Source organism: Carassius auratus, unplaced genomic scaffold (genome assembly GCF_003368295.1).
Source record: "Carassius auratus strain Wakin unplaced genomic scaffold, ASM336829v1 scaf_tig00215165, whole genome shotgun sequence".
NCBI classification, from domain to species: domain Eukaryota; kingdom Metazoa; phylum Chordata; class Actinopteri; order Cypriniformes; family Cyprinidae; genus Carassius; species Carassius auratus.
In genome coordinates, this window is record NW_020527961.1 from 24,185 (window position 1) to 37,178 (window position 12,994).

The following is a 12,994-nucleotide window of genomic DNA, read 5'->3' on the forward strand; positions in this document are numbered from 1 at the left end:
TGTTGTTCCTCGAATATGATCGCTTACTCAAAAATAGATTTCTGCTACCTGCTCAAGTTACTTATAGATTGAACTAATGGAGCACGGTTCTTCGTCAGGGAGCATTTCATCTATTTGCTTAGAGATTAAAAGAATCATGTTTGTTCATTCGGCCAGGGGGGTTTCTAGTTCCCAGGATTGCCATAATGGGGAGAATAAATGTTGAAATGAAGTGTTATTTTATTTGTTTTGAGAAGGATGAGGAAAGAGGGAGACTTTTAAGTGTTGCAAATGATCTGTTATGTTGGGATTTAGAGAGTTTTTATCTTTTTGGGATTTACCGTTGTGGTGTAGAGTAGAGTTTATGTGTTATGCAGAGTATTGGGTAATAATAATATATTTTTTTAAATGCTGTTTTTTGAAGAATTATTTGTGCATATGCATTTTATATTTGTATATTGTTTACACGTGTAAAGACAGTGAGGCTACAAAATAGTATGTTTGTGAAAATTACTGTAATTTTAACATTTTTTGAAATATCGGACTACTATATAAAATTGCAGAGAGCTTTATATATACTTGGCATTTAAAAAAAATATTGTTTCATAAACACACTTCCATTCAAAAGTTTGGGGTTTTTTTTTAAGTCAACTATGCTCACCAAAGCTGCGTTTATTTGATTAAAAATGCAGTTGAAGCTGTAATAATGTAAAATATTATTACAATTTAAAACAGTTTAATATTTCCTCTTTTTATACTTTTAAAAATGTAATTATTGCTGTTTAAAAAGTTGCATTTTCAGCATCATTGCTCTGGTCTTTAGTGTCACGTGATCCTTCAGGAATCATCCTAATATCCTTAAGAAATATTTGTTATTCTTAATGTTGAAAATAGTTCATTTATTTATTCATTATTTATGTAATTATTGGGAAACATTTTTTAGGATTCTCTAATGAATGGAAAGTTCAAAAGAACAGCTTTTATTAGATGCTAATTAGATTTATTAGATTTTCGCTGATCTTTTGATCGTTCATTTTAGAATGAATGCATGAATAGAAGAAACAAGCAATTATTCTTAAAGAGAAAGTAAGAAATAAAGAAAACCAAAGCTGGTTCTCAAATTTCACTACTGTTATCCATTGGTTTTCATTCTCTTGTTGTTGTTCAGTGCTTGAGTAGTCCATCAGTGCAGCTATGGAAATTCAATCATCCTGGCTTTTCTTATGAGCTTGTGAGTAATCAATCTGGATGTGGCAATGATTCTGGTCTGGACATTTGCAGTTTAAGCAACCGGCATTTCCTTTTCCTGGGTTTTCATCCATGTAATCCCATTCTGCCATAATCAAAACGGGATTTCAATTAATCAATGCTCCTAACCTCAGAGAGTCAATTCAGCTCCACATTTCTTTCTTTCTTTTCCTCTTTCTGAACGTCTTCCTTTAGGATTCCGGTTCACATTCCTACAGTTAATCTGTATTTAATTTATTCCCTGTCATTAATCCTCAATGCGGTTGGATCCTGATCAATAAGGAGTTTTCTTTTCAATAGATTTAAAAGAAAATGACACCACACTCAAAGCCCTCAGCGACATCAACATGAATGTAAAGTGAATAAGAATCACATTCAGATTAAATTCAATATATACGTGATGAGAACGATCAGAGGTGATCCTACTTTTGTAGTGTGGATACAAAGACATTCCCTTTAGAAACTCCCAACAAAATTCATATCGACCTAACTTCAAGTAAACAAGCAAAAGTTTCATTCGGTTTCAGTCAACACTTGAAGATTTTATGAATTGAAGTGCCTCTCAAACTCTGAAGGGTCACTGGGGATAAAAGTGGCACATGACAGATGCAGCCTCAATAATGCATTTGTGCAGTGCATTGTGGGAAATATTATTGGGCACAATAACACGGTGGCTTCTGTTGAGCCAATACCATAAAAACACATGGATAATAACTTCACAACTAAGAGATAGATGTGATCTGTCTTTTCAGGTAAATAATAAAGAAGGGAGAAAGGAAATAAGAAAGGATTTAGTCCCAAGATGTCTCATTATTTTAGCTGGAAGGTTTGTTTTTCACCCTTATGACATTTACATTTCTGTCCACACTTTCAATAATAAATCAGGGGGGAAATGAATAGAGAAACACACATATCACACCCTTCAGACTGCAATTTTCAGTCTCATAGCTGAGATTTTTGAAAATATAAATGACGTCTCTAGCCATGCGTGAACGATTCAAAGTATTCATTAGGCAATTGCTGCAGTGACTGAACATCATAATTATTCTGTGGCTGAATACAGATTGGTGAGTGTAATCATCATCACCTTTGACCCTCAATGGCCACTGAAGATGTGACCTTTGACCTTTAATCCCTGTGGAAAATGTTTTAGAAGTACTGAATTACATATGGAGTGATTCACATTAATTATTGCCAAAAGTAATGCATGGGATAGATTTATTCACAGTTAATTTTCCGGTCTGAACTAAAGAACAGACTGTTTGGACTCAGTCTGAATGTCTAATGGGACATCCATCTAGTATTTCACTCATTAGTGTTCATCGGTTATTAGATGCACTATGTGTCCAGACAGTGATGAAACCGCTCAAATGTTATTTCAGCCATAATAATTTGTTTATTAAACTAAAAGGCCACCAATTAGATTCAATCAAAGGCAGCACACAGGGGAAATTATTATAGTTAGCAGTTTTAAAGGAACATTTCTCCCCCGTATTAATATTTGCTGAAAGTGTACTCACCCTCAGGTCATCCAAGAGTTTGTTTCTTCATCAGAACAGATTTGGAGAAATGTACATTCCATCACTTGCTCACCAATGGAAGTGAAAGTGAATGGGTGCCGTCAGAATGAGAGTCCAAACAGCTGATAAAAACATCCCAATAATCCACCCTATGCTAAACTATCATTTAATGTCTTGTAAAGTGAAAAGATGCGTGTTTGTTTGAAACAAATCCATTAATAATATATATATATTTTAAACTTTAAATCGTCTCTTCTGGCCCAAAATATGGAATATTAATAATATTATCTCCTGTTTTTTTGTTGTGACCCTCTTCTTAAACTTGAACAGCTTTGCTTATAGCCTTGAGTGTAGTTCTTAGTTGTATAATAGAGTCGATGTCATTGATCCAGTCTGCGTAAATAACATGGTCGGTCCTTTCATTCAACAGTGATTATACACAGAAGCCGTTAGATAACAGCTACTGTAATTTAATGCAATGACAGAGCTGAGCTCTGAGTATCAAAGTACAGCCTTGTTTATTGCCTTTTGTCTATCTGTTTGTTTTGCGGTAATGGGAATCGCAGATAGTAATTCCCTTCACAGTCAGCACAGTGAGGAAAACACTCTGGGAGTGTTTGGAACACAGTACGGAAAATTCTACATGAAATATTCAGCGTGTCATGCTCATATGGTGCGCCGTTACGCTTGTGTGCATAAAGCGTTTGACTCTCCCTGATTGAGTGTGATATATGAAACAGTCTGGCACTTTCTCATATCACCGTACTGCATAAATGAAGTACTGAAGTCAATACTAAAGACACCTCCGTCTCGGAGCATCACTGTCCTATCTGGAGCTCTTTTGGAGTGATCAGTGCAGCTATTCTCATCTGCTGATTTACATATTGATAGATTCACCGCGAATGGGAACTCATTTCAGCTTTGAAGATTCGGCCTAGAGTGAATGTGAATTAATTTAGATTCATATTCCCCTCGCTCATATGCCCAGGACGACCCTTGACCGACCTGAAGGAAGAGCGAGGCAGCGTGTCACAATGATTATGTTCACTCAATAAAGATAAGAAAATGAAATGTAAAATACAACAAAAGGCTTTTTGTGTTTATAGCAGTGTGTTCTCGTTTGTAATCGGAGGTATTCGTACGCTAAGCTCGGTTCTGTCACGTAGGCTATATTTTTGTGTGTTTGCAGGCACTGAAACTTTTAATAGCAAAAAGATATGATCAAATTTAGCTATTGAAATATAGTTATAATAATTGTAATAATATAAAATAATGATAATATAAATAAGTAAATAGAAAAATGTAAGATTAGTTTTTTAAAGATTTTTGAAGTCAAATAAAAGATTATTGGAGTATGTTTTACAAGAAAATACTTTTAATACATATATTTATTTTTTTTTTTTTAAATTTGTCTAATTTGATGTGTTGCTTGCTGGTAAATATTTGTAAAATTTACTTGTATTTTTTTAAGTGAAATCTTTTTACACCATTTTTTTACATATACATTTACATTTCATACAATAGTAATGAGATCAGGCTGTTTAATTATATAAAATAAATAATAGCAATACATGAATTCAAAATCTTTTTTGAAGACCCTATGAAATATCAAAGTAAATACTATATAATGTGAATATTTTATCAAATATAATGAAATAGTTTAAATTCATGTTACTTGCAGAATGTTTGTTTATTCATTTATTCAGAATATAAGGCTATTTTTTTGAATGAAATTTGATTGAATAAAAAAATAAATTGACTGGTAATTTTACAGACGCATTTCCATGGACCCTAAAACACAATGCAATGAAGTGCAAAATTCAAAACAGAAGTAAAATAAAAAATAAATGAATATTAAATTAATACAGTATCCTATATTGTGCCCTATTTTTATTCAATACCATATCATATCAAAACCAGGACAAGTACTTCAACTACAACTTTAAACTGCTTACACTAATAAAAATGTGCAAAAAATCAAAAATTCCCCCTCAACTGAAAGTTTGCTGAAAACTAAACATTTAAAATGAGTTTGTTTATATCATTATAAAAGAGTCTAATATGCTTATTACTTAATTGTCTTCACTGAGAAACCAATGCATCTTCAGCTGTCTGCACTGAGCACAAACCAGCTATACTGTACAGTATTTCACTAGTTCACGCTTACATATAATTAGCTGAGGTATGGTATGCGTATTTGGCGTGCTGTCCGGGGAAGGGCTCCGAGCTCGGGAATTGCCCGAAGCTAGAGTACCCCCCCTTCCCCGTATATTGTAAAGTGAACTTGAAGTGAGGAGATGGGGTGGAGGAGGGATGCTGATAAACCGTCAATGGATAGAGGTAAGTCAGCGATATTTATACTGTGGGATTGATTACTTGATTGTGGTCCACCTGTGATGATTAGGCTAAGTATCTGACGCGCTCCTCCCGAATCTTCATAGATAATTACATTTCACTAGTTCACGCTTACATATAATTAGCTGAGGTATGGTATGCGTATTTGGCGTGCTGTCCGGGGAAGGGCTCCGAGCTCGGGAATTGCCCGAAGCTAGAGTACCCCCCAAAAAGGCAAATGTACAGGAGGACAGCCGCCAGTTTAAAGAATGCCCCCCAAAAAGCAGAGTACTGGCGGGGGCTGATTTGGTTTCTGAGAAGTTATCTCGTTGGCAGGCTGGAAGGGCCTACGTACTCCGGAGGGAGCGACTTGGGCGTTGAGAGAGTAGGCCCTACCAGCTGCAGCTAGTGAACTACGTGGTTGTTGGCGCCCGGTCGGTAGGGCTCGGGCCGATGCTCAACTGGAGTTTTTTGGCGTTGGATCGGTGAGCCCTGCCGGCCGATGAGGAGGAGCGGCGTGGTTGTGGTGCCCGACCGGGAGGACCCGAGTTGCCTCGACCGGAATAGGTCACGGTGTCGGCGTACGGGCCCTACTGGCTGATAGCCCCTGCTATTCAGTGGGTGAAGGGCCTAACGCTGACCGAGAGGGCCCATGAAGCCTCCGACAGGAGATTGAGACTCAGGATGACGGACGTCTGGGTCCTCTCGGTTAGGCAGATAAAAAGCTTTTGGGCCAGCCGACAAGGAGGACTCTGGCAACATCCGAAGGGAGATCCCGACTCACGGCATCGGCTGGATGAGATTCACTTGCGGCTGGCAAGCATAGGCCCGTCCGGGAGACTCTCGCCAGACGTCTGAAGGGAGCGCACGCGACAGACGGGTAAGCCTCGGCGGACGGGGAGGGTTGGAAAGGAAAACCCGACTGGGAGGACTCTCGCAGCATCCGATGGGGCCTCAAACTCAGAACATCGAACGGGTAAGCCTCGCCAGACGGGGTTAAAAGATGTGAGAGTAGCTGAGGGTAGCTTTTTTTTTTTTTTGTTTTTTTTTTTTTTGTTTTTTGTATTTTTTTTTTTTTTTGCAGGATTTGGCGAGAGGACGAGACTCGTGGCGTCGGACGGTTAAGCCTCGCCTACCGTCAAATGGAAAGGTAAGTTGTGTGGCCGAGAGACTGTTGCCGACGTTCGAAGGGAGCACACACATCGAACGGGTAAGCCTCGCCGACCGTAGGGTGGAAACGTAAAGCAAGTCTGACCAGGAGGCTCTCGCCAGCGTCCGAAGGGAGCACACACATCGAACGGGTAAGCCTCGCTGACCATAGAAAAGGAAAAGGTAAGGTTGTCTAACCGGGAGGCTCTCGCCGGCGTCCGAAGGGAGCACGCGCATCGAACGGGTAAGCCTCTCCGGATGGCGGACAGAAAAGGTAACGATAGGTGGCCAGGGGGCTCTTGCCAGCGTCCGGCGGGGACAAACTGGGTGAGCCTCGCAGGCCGTAGGTTGGAAAAGGTAAGTTTGCGTGGTCGTTAGGCTGTCGTCGGCGTTTAAGGGAGTTTGCTACTCCTGGCAAGAGACGGTTTAGCCTTGGTGACCATAGGAAGGAAGGAGAGTTTATTGTGTGTTAGGTACTTGCAGCATTTAAGCAGCTTGCTTGTAGGTTAGTAACCTGAAACACACAGTAGGGTCGTGGTTGGCTGGCCAGGAGGCTGTCGCCGGCGTCCGATGGGAGCACTCACATCGGACGGGTAAGCCTCGCTGGCCAAGGGTGGAAAAGGTCAGGTTGTCTAGCCAGGAGGCTCGGACCGACGTCCGATAGGAGCTTAGCTCCAGGAATCGAACGGGTAAACCTCTCTGGCTGAAGGACGGAAAAGGTTGTCCGGCCGGGAGGCTCTTACCTTCGTCCGACAGGAGCTTAGCTCCCGGATAGAACGGTTAAGCCTCGCTGGCCAAAGGACGGAAAAGGTAAGGTTGTCTAGCCGGGAAGCTCTCGCCTACGTTAGATGGGAGCCTTAACTCCATGCGTTGGGCGGGTAAACTTCTCCGTACGAAAGACAGAAATGGAAAAGCAGGTAGCCGGGGGCTTTCACCTACGTCCGAAGGGAGTGTGAGCTCCAGGCAACGAACGGGTAAGCCTTGTTGGCCGCAGAATGGAAAAGGTGAGGTTGTCTGGCCGGGAGGCTCTCGTCAGCATCCGATGGGAGCTCAAGCTCTTGGCATCGAAGAGAGAAGCCTTGCCGGCCATAGGATTGAAAAAAGGTAAGGTTATCTGGTCGGGAGGCTATGGCCAGCATCCGGTGTCTTTTTATTTATTATTTATTTATTTTCTATATTTATTTGTATTTTCATTTATTATATTTATTAAAATTTGCGACACCAGATGGGTAGTCTCTCCAGCCATCGGAGGGAAAATTGAGATTGTTTTATCTGCGAAGAGCCCGTTAGTGTTCGGCGAAAGCGTAACTTGCGGTATTGAATGGGTACATCTTGCCATCGAAGGGAAAATTTATTTGGGCTGCAATGTACTCATTGGTGTTCGATAGGTAAATGTCGCTTTTTTTTTTTTTTTTTTTTTTTTTTTTTTTGGCTTTTTTTTAATCGGGTAAGCTTCGCTGGTGGTTGGATGGAAAGTCCAAGATTGATTAAGTGGGAAAGCATCTGGCAGGATTTGAATATTTGCGTTGTCAAACGAGTAAGCTTTGCTGATAGTTGAATGGAGAAGGCAAAGGTTGGTTCAACCGGGAGCCCTCTTGCAGCGCCTGGCAGGGAGTTTGATACTAAGGATGATTTATAATAGTTGAATGGAGAAGGCAAAGGTTGGTTCAACCGGGAGCCCTCTTGCAGCGCCTGGCAGGGAGTTCGATACTAAGGATGATTTATTTGTCTACGAGGGTAGACGCTGTGAGGCTTACTTGGATAATTGTTTAGCACATCCAATTAGCTGCTTCCGATAATGAGTCCGAAAAAATCTTGGTGCAGTCATAGTATCCGAAATTAAGCGTGCAAAAATAAATTAGGATTTCCTGTGCCAGTGTACCCCAAATGGGTGCCATGTATCGGCGATGTGGTCATTGTCAGCACGTGAGATCGATGGTACATATCGACGATGTAATCGTGCATGGGTGGAGTAAGAGAAAGATTCTTTATACTGTCTGAGCTTACTATTTACCATTTTGACCATGCAGGTGCACGAAAAGAGCCTATGGAATCGCCCATAATCAAAAAAAAAAATATATATATATATACTTTCGGAAGTACTGATACACTGGTATTAAGTATAAATACTATATTTAAATACTGCTGGTTCATGTAGTCGGCACTACGATCATCTCGCTTGTCCAATGATTTTTTTTTTTTTTTTTTTTTACCTACGGGCTCACATCGTCCTTTGAGGGCACGGGCGAGCGGGAAATGCAGTGCTGAGATGGGATAACAGAGCGGTTTGATTAATTAAGGTAGGCCGAATTAAGGTAGGCCGCCTAATGATTATTATAAAAAACGTTGGTTGGAGAATGGGCCTAATATCGTCTTGGCTATTGTCGATACATGATGCTATCACCGCAACCTCAGATGCATGGCATGCCTTTAGGCGGAGGTGATGTGTGGTATTTTATTTTTTTTATTTATTTTTTTTTTTTTATTTATTTATTTTTTTTATATATACATTTAAGTGTAGGAAAGGCTCCTGCGGGAGCAGACGCTGCAACAGCAGTGGGGAGAACGGGAAAGGCTCCTGCGGGAGCAGACACTGCTACGGCAGTGTGGAGGTACAGGAAAGGCTCCTGCGGGAGCAGACACTGCGCGGCAGTGAGGAGGTGTAGGAAGGCTCCTGCGGGAGCAGACAAGGAGGTATAGGAAGGGCTCCTGCGGGAGCAGACACTGCTGCGGCAGTGGGGAGAACGGGAAAGGCTCCTGCGGGAGCAGACACTGCTGCGGCAGTGGGGAGATACGGAAAAGGCTCCTGCGGGAGCAGACACTGCAGCGGCAGTGGGGAGATACGGGAAAGGCTCCTACGGGAGCAGACACTGCAGCGGTGGTGGGGAGATACAGGAAAGGCTCCTGCGGGAGCAGATACTCCAGCGGCGGTGGGGAGGTACAAGAAAGGCTCCTGCAGGAGCAGACACTGCAGCGGCGGTGGGGAGGTACAGGAAAGGCCCCTGCGGGAGCAGACACTGCTGCGGCAGTGAGGAGGTACATGAAAGGCTACTTGCTTCGGCTGCTGTAGATGTTGGCTGTGGGAAGAGTAAAAAGTGTTAGTAATATTTGATGGGGCAAGCTAAAAATGGATGGGTAGCCTACTGTGTTACCAGCTTAGCAATTTGTTGCCTGATTTGACGATTCCTCAGGCCTTGTCCACCTTATTATGTTCCTGTTGGAAAAGCATCTTTCCTCTCATTTGGCCTCCGGGCTCTTTAGACGGACTCCCGAGTGGATACGTTTGGAACGCTGTTTTCACGTTGTATTATGGACTGTGGAAACAGAGGCTTTTGGAAACGATTGAGCATGTTTAGTCTTGTAAGGCGTTGTACCGAAAGACATGATTATAGCAGTAACGTTAACCCCTTACAAGATACCCCCCATTTTTGGCATGGAGGCAGAAATTATATACCCAAAATAAAGATGTTTCTGTTCATGATTCTTTCTGACTAGATCCATGATCAACATTTGTCCACGAGCTAACACTTTGACGTTTACCGTTCAGGAATAGGAATAGTTTTCCTGACATGATGGAAAATTAATCACTGGAATTATGTTTTATCGAAATATTGGTCAGATATAAAAGCCAAAGTCTTTGGACTTCAATTGATGCGCGGCTTATCCAGATCAAGTAAGAGAGTGATGTTTAACGTGCTGTGAAAACGAAACATAGACTGGGGCCGTTGGCGATGCTTGCAGCAAATGGGTTAACGGCAGTTATGTGCTATTTGCTTCCAAGTGGTTTCTAAAGAGACTTACTTTCCGGTTTTCCGTATTACGGTCCTTAAAAGGCGATGGTAATTTTACTCATGCTTGCTATCCTGCATCAAAACACGAGGGCAGATGCGTTTTAGATTAATTTTGAGTGATCACGCCAGTGAATGGTAAAATAGGTCCCTAAATGATTTGGTCCTACCAGAAGACTTGCATGCAAATGAAAATTTTTAAATTAAATTAAGCATTTAGCAGGCGCTTTTATCCAGAGACTTTTTTTTTTTTTTTTTTTTTTTTTTTTTTTTAAACTTATGTCTGTATCATTTCGGCGAGGTTTAAACGTGCGCGGTAAGGCGAATGTAACAATAATAATAATAATAATAATAATAATAATGCATTTTATTTGTAGGAACAAACGCCAAAAGCAATACAATAATTCATTAAAGACAGACGGTCTTGAATAAATGTGACTTAATCAACAAAAATCGCCCAACATAGGTGCATGCAGAAGAAGTACATACCATAGCGTAGGGGCTTTATATGAAAAGGCTCTTTCCCCCATGGTCTTAGCTCACATTATGGCTGGTGAAGTGAAGAGTTAATAGAGCGAAGGGAGCGTGATTGAATATCAGGACTGATGAGTTCACAAAAATACTCAGGTGCAGTCCCATGAAGTGCCTAGTATGTTAAGATAAGAATTTTAAAATCAATTCTCATGTTTACGGGAAGCCCGTGTGATTGTGAAAGAACCGGTGTAATGTGTTCGCGAGGAGAAGTACAAGCGTGCGGCAGAATTTGTATACTGAAGCTTGCTCAACGATTTAGCTGGAAGGCCTGAGAACGAGGCATTACAATAATCTAACCTAATGCCTTTGGCTTCGTGGTTAAAAAGTGGCATCATCATCCGACGGAACGGTGTATCTGTAGTCCAAATTTATGCGGAATCCACACCCCGGATCAGCGGGTGGCGGTAATGCACCTTTACGTTGGTTTGCCAAAACCTCCATAAAACACTACTAGAAGAAGACGGAACAAAACTTTAGCCGCAAAACTGCTTTTAGATGCAACACTTTGAATGCAAACTGCCGTAAAAATCCAATGAAGAAAAAGAAGAACCTGTTTTTTTTTTTTTTTTTTTTTTTTTTTTTAGCGTCTTCGCCTGGAAATGTATTAGTCTGCGCGCCGCTAGAGGAAGCGGCCTCACACTGCCACTCGGCCGGAACGCCGTGGTGAAAGACTGAGCCGTGGTTGGATTCTTTCTGCTGCAATCCAGCGCTCGACGAGAGCTCGGTCTCGGGCGGCGCGATCGTGTATCGAGCAGGCAAGCTCGGAGTTGCACGGTCTATTGGCCACGATGTGTGGCTTGGCGAGGATAGCAGCTGTCGCGATGACGCTTAATGCTGCTCAACGGCCGTGTTTGGCTGGGTAGAAATGATCTCGGGTCCAGCAAAAGCAGCAGGTCTTATAAATCCCCTGTGTAGCACTCTTCGTTGGTACGAAAATTGGGTCTGTGATAAGGTGACTGACGAGGCGAACCAGCATGCTGATAAACCGTCAATGGATAGAGGTAAGTCAGCGATATTTATACTGTGGGATTGATTACTTGATTGTGGTCCACCTGTGATGATTAGGCTAAGTATCTGACGCGCTCCTCCCGAATCTTCATAGATAATTACATTTAGACTAAATCAACAGTTCAGGCCTCAACAGCACCAGTCCTTAAATGGATTTTGCTGATAAATGACTTCTGACAGTTTAGTGAAAATATACTCACTCCGTACCCTGAGCGCTAAATTGTTTTATCTTTCTCCTTTAAAACTTTGGAGTGATGCCACACTCTCAGCATGGCTGAATTGATTAATTATTTATTAGCTCTTGTCATTCACCGACTGTCAAAGTGAATCTGAAACACCAGCAAATGTAACGCATCATCAAATCATATTGAAATGCAAACAATGGGGTACATGCATATGCAAATTGATCTTAAAATTGACCCAGTGTTGTGAAGGTGCATTGAATGTGGCAGATGGAATTTAAAAGCCTTCAGTTTTACTCTGCTAAGCAGCTTACTGCTAATTATGGAAAATGATTTCCTTCACTTTTGTTTGGTGCCATAACGCAGCGGTTAAATGAAGCGGATGGCCTGATAGGAATTAATTGATTTATGGGTTTGTGTAATGCATGGACATGAACACCGAACCTGTGTTCGGGGGACGATCTGATGATTAATTAGTCAAAAGCAGTGGTTTTGATTTTTAGTTCATGTTGATCTTAACATACCTGTATGTCCAGCTAATGTTCTGACAAAGTTGTGAACAAATGTTCTTCCAGTAACATTAATAGAATGTTGTAATAATGTTGTAATAATCAGGGGTGGTTCTCACCCTGGTTCTCATAAGTGAACCTGGAGATTTGGTTTAGTCCTCACATTGCACACAGTGTGACCCAGTAAATATAACTATAAAAAAATAAAATGAATAATAGGGATAATATTATTGCACTTTATATAGTTCATTTCAAAATGTTCAGAGATCATTCAAAAGTAATGTAGAATGGAATGTTCCCGCAATGTTCCAAAAACCAATAACAAAAACGTTTCTAATACATCTTATTAATATCGAACATACAGAATTAACAGTTTATAAATTAATGCAATCATTAGCAAAATGTACATAGAAAATATTTTTGTTAGGTAGATATAGCCATGCGTTCAAATTAAACTGTTCATAAAAAACCTGCATTATATATTTATATATACACACACACACATACACACACACACATGTCAAAAGCCCTATTCAGTTTAATGTGTCTTTAAAAAAATGTTGTATAGGTGTGCCTGTCATAACTTGCCTAATGCAAAATGCATTTAGCTGTATATATTAATTATGCTGGAAGTATTAAATATGTGCAGATGTCTTGGATTATTAAAACACTGGACATGGGCTACTGAGAGATGATTCACTCAATGTGCTTTTTACCAACAAATATGCAGTCTATTCCTTGAA